Here is a 19,717-nt window from a genome sequence, read left to right as displayed (position 1 = left end):
CATTGTCCCCACCTCTCCAGCTCTTTGTTTTATTAGAGATTCCAATTGCCTTCAAGCCACTTGGGTCACTATTGTGATACTGGAGGAAATGATCAGAGACACTATGGGTTTTCAAACCTTTCTTAATATTCCTAATATGTTCCCCCAGTCTTAACTTTAGTTTGCGAGTTGTTCTCCCTATATATTGTTTTTTGCACGGACATTCCAGCAGATATACAACATTTGTGGTTTCACAAGTTATTAATTGATTAATTTTATATTGTTTATACAACATTTGTGGTTTCACAAGTTATTAATTGATTAATTTTATAATGTTTTTTCATTATATTACTTAATTTGTAATTAAGTAATATAATGAAAAAACATTGGCATATTTTAAAAATGGATAACACATTACAGGGTATAATAGGAGACCATCCTTCGATCATTTTTACCCGTCCAAATACTTTGAGACAATCACTGGCACCCAGCTATCTTAAAATGGAAAAGAATAAACCAACTTGGTTGGGAAACAATAAAGGTTTCTATAAATGTATGCAATGTGTTACATGTAAAACATTAGGAAATTCAGAAAGACAAATTCACAATTTCAAATCAAATCAAACAAATAAACATTATAAAATTAATCAATTAATAACTTGTGAAACCACAAATGTTGTATATCTGCTGGAATGTCCGTGCAAAAAACAATATATAGGGAGAACAACTCGCAAACTAAAGTTAAGACTGGGGGAACATATTAGGAATATTAAGAAAGGTTTGGAAACCCATAGTGTCTCTGATCATTTCCTCCAGTATCACAATAGTGACCCAAGTGGCTTGAAGGCAATTGGAATCTCTAATAAAACAAAGAGCTGGAGAGGTGGGGACAATGTCCAGATAATCTCTCAGGATGAGACACGCTGGATTATCACATTGAAAACATTACAGCCCTGTGGTTTAAATATAGATTTGGACATCAATTGTTTTATCTAGTAATTTTAATACTTGATGTTCTTTGTTATAACCAAATGTTGATTATTTATTGCCAACCTTCCTGTAGTGATTAATATATGTGTCTATTCATAACCATTCATTTGGTGTACTGTGGGTATAGATTTCATTTACTGAATAACTTGATCAATTTGTTTAAAAGATAAATTCAAATTTTTAATATTTTAATATATTTTATATATTTATATAAATTATGTTTTATTAAACTGCCTGCTAACGAAATTGTATGTCTAGCGGATAATAACAGTTTTTTCTATACACATTTCTCTGAAGTATTTGACAGATGCTTTTTTTTTATTCTTCTGTTAGATTTGAGCAGTTGAATGGAAGTATTCCTAATTGGGACATGGTTTTACTAATTGAACTAATTAAGTTAAGTATAAATGTAACCAAACCGGATATGGCACTTACTGCCTCTGATGAAGTGATTGTGGATCACGAAACGCGTTGGGCCGTGGACTAAGTATTTTAAATGTGAGTGTACACTATTGAATTATATTAATAAAAATCCTATCAATTGAGCATTTGTCTTGCTGTTCAACTGACCTCCCAGCCAGCAGCACCAGTCTCCATTCGATCAACTGCAGTCTGCAGTGTGAGGAGGTGATAATAGGAACGTGTGAGTGGAACACCAGGACGTTGATAAGATCAAGCCAGCAGCGCCAGTCTCCATATGTTCGGCTGCAGCCCTCAGTGTGAGGACGCGATAACAGGAGCGTGTGGGTGAGGGGAACACGAGGACTCTGACAAGACTAAAGACAAGCTTCGCTGTAAACGTTGGAGGGACGGGACCGTTATCTACTTTAAAGCCATTCTAACTACATGCGAGCTTAACACCGGCGATCCTGTAAGTATAAATCAAGCAGGGACCCGGTGTTTTAGTATATGGAAGCGCACATTGGCCTCTGTCTTTCTCTATTTTTTATTTGAGGTGGAGCACGAAGGGGATACTGTGTGTCAAACAGGAGAATTAATCACCACGTACCTGTCTTCCATCTGCCTGTATTTAAAGATCTTTACGGAACTGTTTTTTCAAAAAAGAAATCGATCTGTTGTGAGTTAAAAGTGAAAGCTGATGGCTAAGTTACTAGTTGTAGTTTAAGGACCCAAATTTAATGTGTTGTCCTTTTGTCAAGTTAGGTGTATGTCCCTGAAATGTTGTAGATTATGTAGCGTGCAGTGATCATCATTATTTATTTATATAAATATATAAAAATATATTATTTATTTATATAAATATAAATATATAAATAGAAAGGTTAACCTTTATAGATTAACCTGAATGCAGGGCGGGTACTGCCTAATCTACCTGGTTTGTGCTGTTATTTCATTAAACCGCACACCATAGAATATTTATTGAATTTCAATTTAAGCTTGTCTTGTCATACTGTCATGGGAAAACATGTTTTTTTCAAAACGCATCAGTTAATAGTGCTGCTCCAGCAGAATTCTGCACTGAAATCCATTTCTCAAAAGAACAAACTGATTTTTTTTATATTCAATTTTGAAATCTGACATGGGGCTAGACATTTTGTCAGTTTCCCAGCTGCCTCCAGTCATGTGACTTGTGCTCTGATAAACTTCAGTCACTCTTTACTGCTGTACTGCAAGTTGGAGTGATATCACCCCCCCTCCCCCAGCAACCTAACAGCAGAACAAAGGGAAGGTAACAAGATAGCAGCTCCCTAACACAAGATAACAGCTGTCTGGTAGATATAAGAACAGCACTCGATAGTAAAAGCCAAGTCCCACCGAGACTGATTCAATTACATAAGTAGGAGAAATAACAGCCTGCCATAAAGCAGTTCCATCCTAAAATGCAAGCACAAGTCACATGACTGGGACAGCTGGGAAACTGACAATATGTCTAGCCCCATGTCAGATTTCAAAATTGAATATAAAAAAATCTGTTTGTTCTTTTGAGAAATGGATTTCAGTGCAGAATTCTGCTGGCGCAGCACTATTAACTGATATTAACATGTGTTTCCATGGCAGTATTCCTTTAATTGATTTTCTCACGTCTCTGTACTTTTAAAGCTTTACAACAGAGGTTCCCAATGTTTTTTCTCCCCAGTACCTGGTGTACCTCTCATTTCCTTCCAGAGAACGAGTTGTAACCACAAAACTCGCACTACAATGTTTCATCATAGAAATACACACACCAAAAAAGTTTATTTTATACTCAGCATTCAAATATAAAATTTTGGTTCAGGTGCCGTTTGAGTGGAGTATGATTGGCAAACATATACAGAATTATTACTGAACCATGCCCAAATTGACCCCACTTTCTATCACCACCCAGAGAGTGAAGTTTTGACATTTTCTTTTAACATTATCATATAATATTTGTGAATCAGATTGGGAAAGAATTATATTTATACTCCTAGGGGCCCATTCACTAAGTTCGAGTGAAGGAATAGAGGAAAAATAGTTCGAATTTCGAATGTTTTTTTTGGCTACTTAGACCATCAAATTGGCTACTTCGACCTTCGACTACTACCCAACGATTCGAACTAAAAATCGTTCGACTATTCGACCATTCGATAGTCGAAGTACTGTCTCTTTAAAAATTTCTTTGGTCCCCTAGTTTGCCACCTAAAACCTACCGAGGCCAATGTTAGCCTATGGGGAAGGTCCCCATAGGCTTCCTAAGCATTTTATGATCGAAGGATAATCCTTCGATCGATGGATTAAAATCCTTTGAATCGTCCGATCGAAGGAATTGCGCAAAATCCTTCGACTTCGATATTCAAAGTCGAAGGATTTTAATTCGGCAGTTGAATATCGAGGGTTAATTAACCCTCGATATTGACCCTTGATACATCTGCCCCCTAATCTTAATTCCTGCATTGTTAATAAGTAATAATAATAATAATAATTTGGCCACTAATTAATCTGCTTCAGGTGTGGGACCTGTTATCCAGAAAGCTCGGGACCTGGGGTTTTCTGGATAACGGATCTTTCCATAATATAGGTCTTCATACCTTAAGTCTACTAGAAAATCATTTAAATGTTAATTAAATCCAATGGGATTGTTTTGCTTCCAATAAGGATTAATTATATCTCAGTATGGTTCAAGTACAAGCGACTGTTTTAATCATTTCTAAAAATTTGGATAAAATGGAGTCTACGGGAGACGTCCTTTTCGGTAATTTGAAGCTTTCTGGATAATGGGATTCCAGATAACGGATCCTTTTCCTGTAATACACATATAGGATCTATAGGAACCTGAAGTTTTCTAGATAAGGGGTCTTTCTCTAATTCAGATCACCATTCTTTTAAACTTTAAAGATTTTTTTTAACCATTAAATAAACTCAGTGTTGCCACCAGCATGGATTCATACAGCTCATACCATCAAATACCATTTTTTTTTTTTAAATTTGAATTATTTGAAATTTAAAATAGACTTCATGGGAGATGGTCTCCCAGTAATTTAGAGCTTTGTGGATACCGGGTTTTCTGATCCGGGATCCCCTACCTGTATGTACAATTGCTAATAAATACTTGTTGAAATTTGTTTATTGTGCATTTATATATAATGTTGGAATATGGCTGACTTATCAGTTTAGACTTCATGCTTTTTCAATATTTGAATTTTTTTTTTCATCCAAATCAGAAAAAAATCAAAAAACAAAAAAACCCCTTCAATTTGCAGAATTATTTCATTAAAATTGTGGGAACTGTTCTCAATTGATACATTTTAAAAATTCAAGTTTGAAAGATTTAGAAAAAAGAAGTTTTAGGGGAAAAACATGCCCTCTTTTTTTGTTTTGAATTTTTTGAATTTTAATAAATTTTTCCTTAGATTTGTCTTTTGCAGTAAGCACTATTAATAAATACAGAAACCTTCTGAATGGGGAAATTGTACAACATGTGGCCTATTTATCAACGGTCGGATTTTAGCGTTGCTTTGAGTTTTTTTAAACCACGACTAAAACTCATTTTCTCTAAAACGAAAAATGCCATGACATTTATTAAAATGTTCTACTGAAAATTCTACTGAACGATGCACTAAAAAATACAGATACTTCAAAAAATTTATGTTTTTCGGACAATTCCTAGTGGCAAAAAAATAAAATCTGAAAACCTCTGTAAATCCGAATTGATTTAGAGAGGTCTAATAGGATCAGCACAGCTCCCCATTGACTTCTATGGGATCGCGACAACTTTTACCTGGCGAAGTTTCGTATTAGAGGTTTTTTTGTGTTTTTTTAAACATTTACAAAGGGTCCCCCATAGGCTAAACAGCAATTTGGCAGGTTTAAGGTGGCGAATGGTCGAAGTCTACGTTTTTTAAAGAGACAGTACTTCGATTTTCAAATGGTCGAATTTGTGAAGTTTTTTCAATTAGAATTTTGGCCTATGCGATGGTCGAAGTACCCAAAAACTACTTAGAAATTCTACGTTTTTGAATTAGAAAATTCACTTCGACCCTTAGTAAATGGGCCCCCTAATAAGCCGCAAATTTTTGGAGTTTTTAAAAAAATATGGGAAAACCACAAATTTTTAGAGATTCAATTGTTCTCTATTGGGGCCCTTAGAATCAATAATTCCCATCTAACAGTATTTAAAGGGGTGGTTCACCTTCAAGTTAACTTTTACTATGTTGTACAATGGCCAATTCTAAGCAACTTTTCACTTGGTCTTCATTATTTATTTTCTATAGTTCCTGAATTATTTGCCTTCTTCTTCTGACTCTTTCCAGCTTTCAAGTGGGGGTCACTGACCCCATCTAAAAAACAAATACTCTGTAAGGCTACACATTTATTATTATTGCTGCTTTTTATTACTCATCTTTCTATTCAGGCCTCTCCTATTCATATTCCAGTCTCTTATTTAAATCAATGCATGGTTGCTAGGGTAATTTGGACCCTAGCAACCAGATGGCTGAAATTACAAACTGGAGAACTGCTGAATAAAAAGCTAAATAACTTAAAAACCACAAATAATACAAAATGAAAACCAATTGCAAATTGTCTCAGAATATCCCTGCTCTATATCATACTAACAGTTAACTCAAAAGTGAAATCCCCTTTAAGCATGAGCAACTGTCCAATAAGAAGCTGACCCTGGCTTGTAAGTGCATTGGTAGGGACATTATAGAAATAAACAGAGGGTTCCCATTTACTCAGGGGATACCGACTGCAAAACAAAGGCTTTCCCCCACTCACACTCAAATCACCTTTCTCACCCACAGATAATGAAATAAACAGAGTTAGAATGAAACAAATCTGTTGGTTGGGGTGTGGGAGAAAGAAGCTCAAGGGGCCAGTGGGTGGATTATTGTACAGAATGTGAGTATATATGTGATTCCCCATCAGTCTGTTTATATCTAGGAGGGAATACCAGAAAAAAGGTTAGTAGTGAATAATAAAAAACAACCCGGCCAATGTATATGCTTTTGTAAGCAAAAGTGTTTCTATATGCAAGTAGAGTATGGGGGAAATCTATTAAAGGGCGAAGTGACTAACGCTAGCGAACCCCGAATCCTTCACAAAAGATTCGGGCAAATACCGAACTGAATCCTAATTTGCATATGCAAATTACGATTCGGATTCAGTCGACAGGGCAGAAGGAATCCGAATCCTGCTGAAAAAGGCCAAATCCTGGCCGAATCCTGGATTCGGTGCATCCCTAATGTCTATTCTACATTCTAGCAAATTCCAATTCTTGTTTTGCTGCCATTTCTTATATAATACATCACATTACTGACATTTAATTCAGCCAGCGCAGGAACACGTTGTTCTGCTCATACATAATATTAATGAGTTGAGTTTTGCCATTAAAATAGGCATTTGATTGGCAGGTTGTGTATCGAGATGCACAAACTGTCTCCTGTGCCTTGCATTAAATGATTATATAATTCTGGATTAATTAGAAGTTTACTTTGGGAATTCTTTATTTTTCTGAAAAATCCCTGAAAGGTTTGTTTTGTTTTTTGTTGACCAAAGAAATGCTTAAAATGGCTGGGTGATAAGCAGAATATACATTTTATTTCTAGTCTGAAAATAGGAAAACAGATTCAAGAGAATCCCAAAATTAGGCCTATTTTAATCCTTGTTCTGAAGGCAAAATACATGTAACACATAGAGTTACCATTCAATGTTTTCAATGTTAGGGGGCAGATTTGCTAAAGGACAAAGTGGCAAACGCCAGCAGGGGCACCACCAATTTACTAACAGGTGCAGGCGCCAATTGGCTATAGAAAGAGACAGACGCTAGCGCTCATTCGCACTCTATCCAGGCGACAATTCGCAAATGGACGTTACTCCGCAAATTCACTAAAATGCGGATTTTACTGAACGTTATCTCTTTCACCAGACTTGCCTTCACCAGCTCAGACCAGGCGAAGTACATTGGAGTGCATAGATCTTCCTCAATCTTCTGTTACTTACATCATATTCTTTAGTGGAAAAAGCATCAAAGTTCAAAAAACGCTTGTGTCTTTTCCTTTTTTCAGAGTCATATGCTGGAAAAGTCCTTACATTTTTTTTTTGGGTAACCAGTTTCCCCCTATACATTTTCTAACTTTTGGAACATTCATTTTACAGTGGGCTCATGTGTAGGGCATTATAACAACTCTAATGCCTTTATTAAGGTTCCCTGGACATGTGTAATTAACAGTGGAAATGAGCGCAAGACCTTGCGCTAGGCAAAAATGAACGTTAGCGCATCTTTGCTTTGAATTGCTCGCATTGGCGAAGTAACGCTATTGAAAAGTTGTCAACGTTCGATGCCCACAACTAAACTCTGCATTTTAGTGAATTAGCGTTGTCTGAGCAAATTTTTGCCTGTTGATGGGTGTGAAGCGGTCGCTGCTGACTCTTCAACCTTTAGCAAATCTGCCCCCAAGTCCCTATATACAGTATTAGGCAACTATGCAGTGCTACCAGTCCCTATTAGAGAATATAAAATATATAAAAAGCAGACAACAACTCTTACAACACTGTGTAGTGCAGGCAATTCGTGTTTCTGTAGAAGAAATTATAGCAGAATAGGCAGTAGTCCTGTCAACACTTTCCTTGTTTCTATAAACCATTTTGACCGCCTGTTTTACTGTCTTTCACTTTGGTTGCAGGTTGGATGACAATGATGAGATTAGTTAACGTAATTATTATAAATAATGGGTGATTTGTATGCTTACTAAGAACTTTTAGACATATTTATCTAAGGGGGAAGAGAAAATTCTCCAAGAGTCATTTGGTCAACGTTGGCCTTTGATAAGTATACCGTTTTTTGTGTTCCTACACGGATCTTAGGGTTATACTTTGTTGGTATTTATACTTCCCTTGTGGTATATGCAAATCTTGATTCTTGAGTGGGAAAATTGAGGCTTTGTGGCTTGGGGGTCTGCACTGGGGCTGTGAATGCGCTTCTATGACATTCGGAAGTAGCTGGTAAATCTGAATATACCTCTGGCGCACATCAAACATCCCAGAAACCCACCACATCCCTGGCTTCTCATCATTCCTGTGCAGAGCGGTGTTCTAAAATTACAGCAGTTTCTAAAAACTCCCTTAAACTCCCATAAATTCGAAATGTATTAATGAAATAGAATTTTTAAAACTCTGATGAATTGAATTTGAAGCAAATTTAAAAAACTCGATGAAGGAAGGCTGCAAGCAACTCCAAATTGATCACTGGACGTCTCTCATTGACTTAAACAGCAATTCGGCAGGTTTTAGGTGGCGAATAGTCAAATTCAAGTTCTTAAAGGGTCAGAGTATGATAAATCTTGAATATAGAATTCAAATTTTTTTAAAAACTTGGATTGAATTTGAATAACTCCCTAGTCAAATTTGACAGTTTTGACCATAAAAAAAAAATCAAAAATTAGAATTTTGAATCATGCATTGATTTGAGTATGAGACTGGATTATGAATAGGAGAGGCCTGAATAGAAAGATGAATAATAAAAATTATACATTTGTAGACTTACAGAGCATTTGTTTTTTAGATGGGGTCAGTGACCATCATTTGAAAGCTGGAAAGAGTCAGAAGAAGAAGAAGGCAAATAATTAAAAAAACTATAAAAAAGAGAAAATGAAGGCCAGTTGCTTAGAATTTAACTTAAAGCAGCAAAACATTGTTAAACCAAAGACAGACATAGTACTCACTGTTTGTCCAAAAGTGTCAATGCTAATGATGTCTCTCTAATGTCAAAACCATTTGTAAATCCCAGCTTGTCTAAGAAGTCCAAGTCCCTCTTAAAGGCATAAATAGGCTTAATAATAATTATAATAATAATAATCACAGCATTACCCGGTAGGACATTCCACAACCTCATTGCGCCTACCGTAAAGAACCATTTATAGTTGTCATAGAAAAGAAGTAAAAATAAAACTTTTTTAAATAAAATTTTAAATCAACCCAGTAAACACTTTTTATAAAGAGCCGAAACATGTGAAACAGGAAAAGTAGTTACAAAATATAAATAGGGTGCTTTGTAGGGATGGGCGATTTTTTTTCGCCTTGTTTCGCCGCAAAAATGACGCCCATAGACTTATATGGCGTTGTGCGTCAAAAAAAAAAGACGCGCGTCAAAATGATTTCAAATTTTTCTTGACGCCCAGCTCAGCGACATTTCGTCCGTATCGAATTTTTGGCGAAACAAAATGGGTCAAATTCGCCCATCCCTGGTGCTATGAATGCATTAGTCTAAAAATCCTACGCCTGTGATTTAGGCTTTAGCTTCTTAAATTGAACATGTGGAAGCCCTTATTCACAGTTTAGAATCACATTTCAGATAAGTATTTTTATGTAAAATATAGAACGCAAATCTAAGCTTGTTTCTCATCAAGCAAACGTGAGTAGTTACACAGGGCTGTACTACGGAGCCTCAGCACCCCAATTAGGAGTTATAAAGTTAATTTGGGTTGAAAAACAGCCAAGAGTCCATCAAGTTCAACCTGTCCAAATGAACCCCATTGTATATAAATACACATACTAACGATCTTGAGATCACTGTAGCCTTGGATAGTATGCTTGTCCAAGAGGTCATCCAAGCCATTCGTAAACACATCACATGAATCTGGCAGGGCGTTCCACAACCTCACTGCCCCACCCTTAAGAACCATTTGTGTTTCTTCAAGTTAAAGTTCAGTTCCTTGAGTCTAAAGGGGAATTCATGTTGTGCTATTTGTCTATAATGCCCTTTAATGTACTTGTAAAGAGCAATCAGATCATCATCCTTTATTTATAGAGCACCAGCAAATCTACTCAGCACTTTACATTATTATATAATATAATAATTTAACAAATATGGGTTACAGAATAAAAAAGATCAGAGAACACTGCTGACGAGCGATTTTTCTCCAGCAAGAACAACCCCGACCTTGACAATCTCCCCTCATAATTCAAATCTTCTAACCAGTTTAGTTGCACTTAGTCTCTGCACTCTCTCCAGCTCATTAATATCCCTCTTAAGGTCCGGAGCCTAACTGCACTGTATACTCCAGATAAGGCCTTACCAGAGACCTATAAAGAGGCAAAATCATGATTGATACTGCTTAGAGTTACACAGCTTCTTATCCACAAAAAACCCCAAATCCTTCTAGATTAAAGAAGTGTCCCACACTAATTCAGTGTACTGCAACAGTCCTCATCGTTTTACTCTTATTGATTGAAATGATTTCTTCAAACCCAATTGAATAATATATGTTAAGCCTGTTATAGTATGGTCCAGTGACACCCATTAAATGAAGTTCTGTATGGCACAAAGGTCCACCAAAACTTGGCTTTACTTTTGTTCAATAATGTTTTCTTTTGGTGATTTGTATGGGTTTGGTCACAGTGCACCACAAACATGATGGAATACTGCTTATAGTTACACAGCTTCTTATCCACAAAAAAACCCAAATCCTTCTCGATTAAAGACGTGTCCCACACTAATTCAGTGTACTGCAAAAGTCCTCATCGTTATTACAAGGGAAATAGAAAATCCCCACAAAAGAATGCAACAGATACTAACAAAGGTTTTGGACAAATTTGAGAATTTTTATTTAATAGATATGCCACCGAAGTTTTAATAGCTAATCCATATTGTGGGTGGGAAAGGGGCTCCCTCTACTTATTATCTCTAGATAGAAACATGCATTTGTCTCTACTTATTGACAAGGCTGCAAACTTTGGGGGTTGCCTCTTGATTTCAGCTGAAGGTTATGTTGTTCTTGCTCATCTATTAACAGTGAGACTTCCCGTTTAGATGCAGTGAATATGAGTAAGCAGGTCACATACAGTTTAGGAATTACGTTGCTTCGTTCATTTCAGGAGTGACAGGTTTCCCCTCACTTATTAGGACCTAGGGAATTCCAGTTCAAGCTGTTTATTGTAGTTGATGACATCTATAATGTAGTATTAATTGGAATGGGTCAGCAGAGGAGAATCCTAAAAATGCAACATAAGTGAATAGAACTGGGGATCTATCTAGAGATGTGTCATAAATTGTCTATTTACCCTTTGATATATATACTCCATAATATCATATCTTACAATTTATTGCATGCACAGATATAGGTCTGTAAATAATATATTCTAAAAAAAATTAATATTTCTAATTTTTTTCTGATTAAGGCAACTTCTGTATTGATCATTTAATACCCCAGTGATTTGTTTCCCTTTGGAATCAATAGGAAGTGCCCATAACTGATGACCAATACGCTATTAATGTATATACCAAAACAGTCATCTAGTTTTAAAACTCAGAGGAATCTCACTGTATCCTCCTACAGGTATGGAACCTGTTATCCAGAATGCTCAGGACCTGGAGTTTTCCGGATAATGGATCTTTCCATAATTTGGATCTTCATACCTTAAGTCTATTAGAAAATCATATAAACATGAAATAAAGCCAAAAGGCTGATTTTGCTTCCAATAAGATTTAATTATATCTTAGTTGGGATCAAGTACAAAGTCAGAAAAAATTTCGTAGGGCTCGGCACACACCGCAACCCACCCCAGTTCGCAAACCCTTCCCCCAACGCTAGCTTGCACAGAAACGAGCTTATCAATTAGAAGAAAAAGAAAAAGAGCGCACGTGGCTGTGGGGTCTGCTTCCTCTATAGTTACACCACTGTTCAAATTTAATTTTGTATCTGCAAATCTCTAAAAATGTGTGATTTCCCTATATTTCTTAAAAACCCTTAAAAAATTAGATTTATTAAGTGTAAAAACCACCAAAAAAATACAAAATTCACCAGGTAAACATCATCAAGGTCCTATAGAAGTCAATGGGAGTTGCGCTGATCCTATTGGATCTTTTTTTCAATCAATACGGGCTTTTAGACATTTTCTAATTTTTTAGAGGTATTCCATTTTATTCATATTGTTTATTGCATTCTAATAAACTGTTCCGAATTTTCACTTAAACTTTCAGTCACTTCTTCTGTTTTTAAAACTGACCAACTGCATAGAGGAATTAGTTACATTAGCACCAGAAATTAGTTCTAATTGTTTTTTTTTTTTTACTCTTATTGATTGAAATGATTTCTTAAAACCCAATTGAGTTGTTAGAATAATATTTGTTAAGCATGTTATAGTATGGTTCAGTGACACCCATTAAATTAAGTTTTTTATGGCGCGAAGGTCCACCAAAACCTGGCGAACATGCAACCACTATACACTTGTATCCATTAATTAAAGGGGTGGTTCACGTTTACTTGAATTTCTAGTATGTTTTAGAATGCTCAATTCTAATCAACTTTTCAGTTGGTCTTCATTATGTATTTTGTTATAGTTTTGGGGTGTACTGAATCAGAACCACCATAAATCATTATGATTAAAGCACTGGAGAAACTGAATGCATTTTTTCAGATTATGCAATTATTCTGCTAAATGTTACTAAAATTTTAAGTAAAAAAAAATGCAAAAGTATATTTTACTATATAGCTTTTGTAAAGGGGAATTTTTATCTAATACACAAGGACCTGCCTGCTATTTTGCAGTTATAAGATTAATGATCAACTCAGACCAAAAAACTATCCAAGCGTCAGTGATTCTCCTGTATAAACCATAGGCTCTCATTTGGATTCTAGGAGTTGCACTTTAATCACAGCCATTGAGTATCCCTAATATATTGCACTGATAGGAGGTTATTTATCAAAGTTCGATTCTATCTCAGCATTTTCTGCTACAAACTCTAATCAAATCCGCTATTATTACATTTTCCTGAAAATTTGCTTTGGGGAAAAAAATCTGATTTTCACGATTTTTTCGGGGTATTGGACGAAACCCATCGCACATCAAAAAAATCGTAAGGACTTCTCCCATTGACTTATATGCAACCTCGACAGGTCTGAGACGCCAGATTTTCTGATTCTGACATTTCCATTCCCGGGGGTTTAATAAATTCCAAAAAACTGTCTGATTTTATGAAAAAAAATCACAAATTTTAGTGATTTCTGCATTCGGAGTTTACTAAATAACCCCCATAATGTTCCATGTGTATTTCTGTTTATCCCTCTAGGGACCCCAGGAAAATTCTCTTTCTGACCCATCCTAAATTATTTCCCTGTTTCCCTTTATTGTATCATTACTTGTAAAGCACTGAATACATTGTGGACACTATATAATCATACAATGCAAGTTTAAAATTGGCCGCTGAGCTGACCACTTGTTCCAGGGCACAAAGTGGTGGCGTATTGTTTACATAAATGGGGGAATTTAAATTTGTAAAATAGTGGTAATAGGATTTTCCTGCGTGTAGAAGAAATGTAATTTTTATTTAAGAGTTTTCCAAGGACAATTGCTGAAAACCTGTTTATTATTTTGTTTGTTTCCTTATCAATAAATAACGAGCATTAATATATAGGGATACTTTTTACCATATGAGGAGATTCATTTAGTTGAATAAAAAAATCTGGAAATAAATTGTGATAGATGACGTCCTTGCACCATTGAAGCTCTCCCTATTTATATGGTGTCGACATTTATCTAAATTATCATTTTCTTTGTTTGCATTTAGTCATTTTGCAGTTTTCTTATCACTCGTTTTTTTTAAATTTCTGTTGCCCCTTTTTTTTTTTAAACATGATTTTTTTAAATTCGTTTTTTAAAGGCTTGAAATTCAGTAATAAGGTACAAGGAAATAACGGCAGCTGTTAAATACAAGCCTTGAGCTGTACATGCGAAAAATCCCTTAAAGGGTAACTATCCCGAAAATGAAACTTTATTATAAGCTTCAGCATACCGGAATAAGAAACTTTCTAAATACAATCAATTAACAATTCTGTACCGTTTCTGAAATAATCAAGTTTTTCTTCACCATTCCTCTCTCAGCATCTGTTTTCTCTTCATTCTGGTTTGGGAGTCTGCATTTCATTGACAGTATATCCTATAGGGGTGGCTCCTTTCCTAGCAATATATAAGAGATCACTCAAATAACTGATTCCAGTACAAACAAAATCTCACAAAAAAGCTCACTCTTTCAAATTAGCCAGAAATAATGTCTCTCTACATGCAGAATTTGTGTAAAAGGCAGTTAGCCTTTTACACAAATTCTGCATGTAGAAAGACATTATTTCTGGCTAATTTGAAAGAGTGAGCTTTAATACTTATAATATCTTTTAGGCAAAGTCAGCCCTCCTAAATGATATATTGGATTTAACTGTCATTCAAAATCAGACTCCAAATTCTTGAGTGAAGGGAGAATGAAGAGAGACAGATGCTGAGAGGTGGAGAGTGAAAAATATCTTGATTATTTTAGAGACAACTCAGAATATTTAATTGGTTATACAGTATTTAGAAATTTCAGTATGATGAAGCTTACCTTGAATTTTCATTTTTGCAATAGATCTTCTTTAAACAGTTTCTCAGAATTTTTCATTATAACTAAAGCTATCAGTCTAGCCTAACTCAATTATCATAATGCCAAAAAATAGAGAATATCAATCTTTGCAAGGATGGCATAGTAAAATGAATTGTAAACATTTTTCGAAAATCGGATATTATGGAAAGATTTCGGTCAGTTCATAAGAAATTTAATTGAAGAATCCACACACACACGCATACACACAATTGAAAACCATCGCAAATACGTAGATGACAAACCGCAGGGTTTTACTAGACTAAGGTGCAAATGTAATAACTGCAGAAAGAAGATAAGATTCTGTAGGGTCAGCCTTTTTTTCTTCCGACAAACAAGAGCAACGTGAATTTAACATCTCGGTGATGAGAAGGTTTAGGGAGCAAGTCGATGGAAAACAAAAGAGACGAATGAGTGTGCTGAGAATCTCTGCATGGAAATATTGTGTGTTTTTTACGGGCAGGCCTTATTTACTTGGTTTGGGTGTTGAGGCTTATTATTTATGGAAAATGATCAAAAAACATTTCATGTGAAAAAATTTTACTGAAAATTGCCCAAGTCTTATTCGTCATCTATAAACCAGAGCTACTGTCGTGGTTATGTTAAAGGTGAGGTTCACGTTTAAGTTACATTTTTAGTATGTTATAGAGTGGTCAGTTCTAAGCAACTTTCCAATTGGTCTTTATTATTTAAAGTTTTTTTTTTGTTATTTACCTTCTTCCTCTGACTATTTTCAGCTTTCAAACTGTGGTCACTGACCCCAACAAAAAAGCAAATGCTCTGTAAGGCTACTAATGTATTGTTATTGTTACTTTTTATTACTCTTCTTTCTGTTCAGCCCCTCTCCTATTCATATTCCAGTCTCTTATTCAAAGCAATGCATGGTTGCTAGGGGAATTAAAATTGCAAACTGGAGAGCTGCTGAATAAAAAGCGAAATTATAAAAAAAACGTCAAATATTAAAAAATGAAATCCAATTGCAAATTGTTTTAGAATATCCCTCTCTACATCATACTAAAAGTTGACTCATAGGTGAACAACCCCTTTAATTTTCCAAAGTAACAGAATGTTACTTTGCACAATTCTTGCACTACAAACATATTGTATATATAGGGAATAAAGCTACCCCTTTTGTAAAATATAAGGATATTATAAGTCACCGAGGAGTTCCTTGACCATAAAAAAACACAAGGCCGAAGGTTTTTATACAGGTCATGGAACTCCGAGGTAACTTCTAATATCCTCATATTTTGCAACAGGGGGTACTTTATTTATTATAATACACAAGCTTCAGTGAGTCATGTGACAAAAATGACATCACCACTCACCATTTATAACTGAACTCATCGTTTATAAGGATATAATTTACAAGATATTCATGGCTTTTGTTTATTTTATATATATATATATATATATATATATATATATATATATATATATATATATATATATATATATATATATATATGTATATATATATATGGTCAGCTCAGCGGCCAATTTTAATTTTAATTGTATGATTATATAGTGTCCAGTGCTTTACAAGTAATGATACAATAAAGGGAAACAGGGAAATAATTTAGGATGGGTCAGAAAGAGAATTTTCCTGGGGGTCCCTAGAGGGATAAACATAAATACACATGGAACATTATGGGGGTTATTTACTAAACTCCGATTGCAAAAATCACTAAAATTTGTGATTTTTTTTCATAAAATCGGACGTTTAAAAAAAATCACAGTTTTTTTGGAATTTATTAAACCCTGAGAACGGAAAAGTCAGAAAATCTGGCGTCTCAGACCTGTCGAGGTTGCATATAAGTCAATGGGAGAAGTCCCTATGATTTTTTGATGTGCAATGGGTTTCGTCCAATACCCCGAAAAAATCGTGAAAATCAGATTTTTTTCCCCAAAGCAAAGTTTATGGAAAATGTAATAATAAATAAGCGTAAAAAAACCCGAACAGATTTGATCGGAGTTTGTAGCAGAAAATGTTGAGATAGAATCGGACTTTGATAAATAACCTCCTATTAGTGCAATATATTAGGGATACTCAATGGCTGTGATTAAAGTGCAAATCTTTAAAGAATATATATTTGTTTTATCAGTGACGGGACAGCCCATATTAAAGTCTGTTTGAACCACGAAGCTTAATTGAAAAAACGAGAGCTGTAGGATTTAAAAGGAAGTTACTGCGTTGTGTAGAAAATAACACAGGCGGAAATTATTTCAACTGGATTTCGGTAAAACCGTATTCTCAGCTTTATTATTTTCTATATTATGTTCTGGTTATGGTGGGAGCCTGAGAAGTTATCGTTAATGTGCCCTGAGACCTTATTCTTACTGTACCAACATGTTAAGGTTTTGTATTTTTTTTTTTTATACCTTTTGATCTGGGTGTCAGGCTCAGTCGCGTGTGATTATCAGAGATGGATCTTCATACAATGTGGTTGCAGGGAGCAGTGTATGAGTAAGGCACCGGCAGGGTTCGGTACAGTAGCTTTGGGTGCCACAGAGGCTTGGTATTGTGTAGAGATAACGTTCCTGCATTCAGTACAGTTGTTAAACCACAACAAAACCAAGTTGGTGCTGACTGGGGTAAAAATTCATTCTACAGAATCGTCAATAATTTTTTTGTTCAATTTACCACCTAAAATAATCTGTTTTTTTTTTTTATTTATTCTATGTCAAAAATAGGAATCTAATGGGCTGTGTAAAAACAGAGGCAAGGTCTAGTAACCCGTGGCGACGAATCAGACGTTTGCTTTCATTTATTCTATCTTCCAGTGAGTCAAGACCAAGTGCTGATTGGTCGCTATGGGTTACTAGACAGGGCAAAACGTTGAATTGTTCTTAAGTCTAATGTTAATGAATTTCCCTGCGCAGACAGAACCGCACCGAGGGACAGAGAATATCGTTGAGACAAAGGAAACTTGAAGGTGAGTGCAGAGAATTCTAACACAGCAGAGACTTTGAAATGATAACTGAAAAGCAACGTACCAAACTGTATGCGACTAAATTAGGGGTTACAGTCTGCTTTATATGTTCCTGCATTCAATGGTGACTGAAGGTTGGACGCCTGTAATATAGCGTCTGTATTCCGTTGTATTTAGTGAACAAATCTAAATTGAATTGCTTATAAAATATATATACATTGGTGTAATATCAGTCTGCTAAAACCAATTTTATTTTTGATGTGACATCAAAAAGGCCAAAAACCACCCCGATTTCACTTCAACAGCAGATAATTTGGGGCCTGGATCTATCACAGCAGACAAAACTCCTACAATTGCTCCTTGTTCCATTGCCCTAAATGGCCAAAAGGCAGATGGATCACAATTTAAATTTCAGACCGTAGGGTCAAACAACAAAGGAAATGGGAGCCAATGGGACATCAACTGGCTGATGTGGTCCTCGATCACCAAAAAAAAAATCAAACCTGCCCAATCGATATCCAGACATTTTTCAGCCTGATATCGATCGGGGAGACCCGTAGAATCAGTCATATCGGCAGCTTTAATCTGCCTCTATATGGCCACCCTTACATGATTGAGTAAAAACACGTTCTACTCTTCTTTTCTATTTTAATTTTATTATGAAATCTCCAATTTTAAAATAGCTTGAATTTTAAAAATACGCCTCCCCTTAACCACTACAGAAAAAGAAGCTTTTTGCTGCCATTTTCATATTAGAGTTTTTGAGGGTTTTTTTTTACACTTAATCAATATTCAAGTTCAGAAAACCTGAATTTGAAGTCACATTTTTTTTCACCATAAAAAACCTTGTATTGCATAGTCCCTAAGGGACAAATTTACTAAGGGTCGAATTTCGAAGTTAAAAAAAAACGTCGAAATTCGACCCTCGAATTTAAATCCTTCGAATATCGAAGTTGAAGGGTTTTTCACCAAATTTAGCATTCGAACGATCAAATTAAACGAATTTTAGCGATCGATCGAAGGATTTTTATTCGACCAAAAAAAACTTAGAAAAGTGCTGTGGAAGGTCCCCACATTGCACTTCGGTAGCTTTAATTTGGCGAAGTGTGAAGTCTACGTTTTTTTTAAAGAGACAGTACTTCGATTATCAAATGGTCGAATAGTCAAAAGATTTTTACTTTGAATCGTTCGAATCGAAGTCGAATGGTCGAATATAGCCTATTCAATGGTTGAAGTACCCAAAAATTTACTTCGAAATTCGAACTTTTTAAAATTCTAACCATTCACTCGAGCTTAATAAATCTGCGCCTTTAAGTCACACAGTGCCAACAAATAAACATGAAACACCAGCATGTAAGATATGAATATATAATATTAATATTTACCAAGCTGATTGAGTTTCAGTCTATCAGCGGAGATAGGGATGTTATCTGTCGCTGCGCAACTTTACTATAGGTCCAGTTTCAGTACTTTTTTACTCCACATGGCGCATCTGTGCAGACAGAGGAATCCTCTAGCGCAGTTCAATTTTTTACATGTACAGATATGGGACCTATTATTCAGAATGCTCTGGGCCTGGGTTTTTTCCCGGATAATTGATCTTTCCATAATTAGGATATTCAAACCTTAAATCTGCTAGACTATCATCTAAACATTAAATAAACCCAATAGGCTGGTTTTGCTTCCAATAAGGATTAATTATATCTTAGTTGGGATCAAGTACAAGCTACTGTTTTATTATAACAGAGAAAATCATTTTTAAAAATTTGGAATATTTGGTTAAAATGGAGTCTATGAGAGATGGCCTATCCGTAATTCAGAGCTTTTGTTGCACATCCAAAAAATTTGTCGCCCATTGACTTCAGTGAATTTTGGCAGATTTTCGATGTTCCGTGAATTTTCAGTAAAGCAAAACATCTCAAATTCGCCCATTACAACAGATCCCATACCTGTAGTGGTTATGATTATGGCCACATTTAACTGAGCAAAA

At 35.4% G+C, this 19,717-nt stretch overlaps 1 protein-coding gene across 9 annotated transcripts in view; it reads left to right on the top strand.

Annotated features, from left to right (window-relative positions):
* cd4.L (cd4 receptor L homeolog) overlaps positions 1-19,717 on the top strand; it is a 48,060-nt gene that overhangs the window by 10,307 nt on the left and 18,036 nt on the right. For 2 of the 9 annotated variants that reach the window (XM_018225045.2, XM_041570184.1), the window contains exons 1-2: positions 1,422-1,840; positions 17,678-17,730. The gene's annotated coding sequence lies outside the window, so the exon portion shown is untranslated. Of the gene's footprint in view, positions 1-1,421; positions 2,048-15,296; positions 15,403-17,677; positions 17,731-19,717 lie in introns of those variants that run through there. The other 7 variants (XM_041570179.1, XM_041570180.1, XM_041570182.1 and 4 more) reach the window with 5 other exon arrangements.

The sequence above is a fragment of the Xenopus laevis genome, chromosome 7L, assembly GCF_017654675.1.
Source record: "Xenopus laevis strain J_2021 chromosome 7L, Xenopus_laevis_v10.1, whole genome shotgun sequence".
NCBI classification, from domain to species: Eukaryota; Metazoa; Chordata; class Amphibia; order Anura; family Pipidae; genus Xenopus; species Xenopus laevis.
Note: the sequence above shows the minus strand (reverse complement) of the source record. Positions and strands in the feature narration are given on the sequence as shown.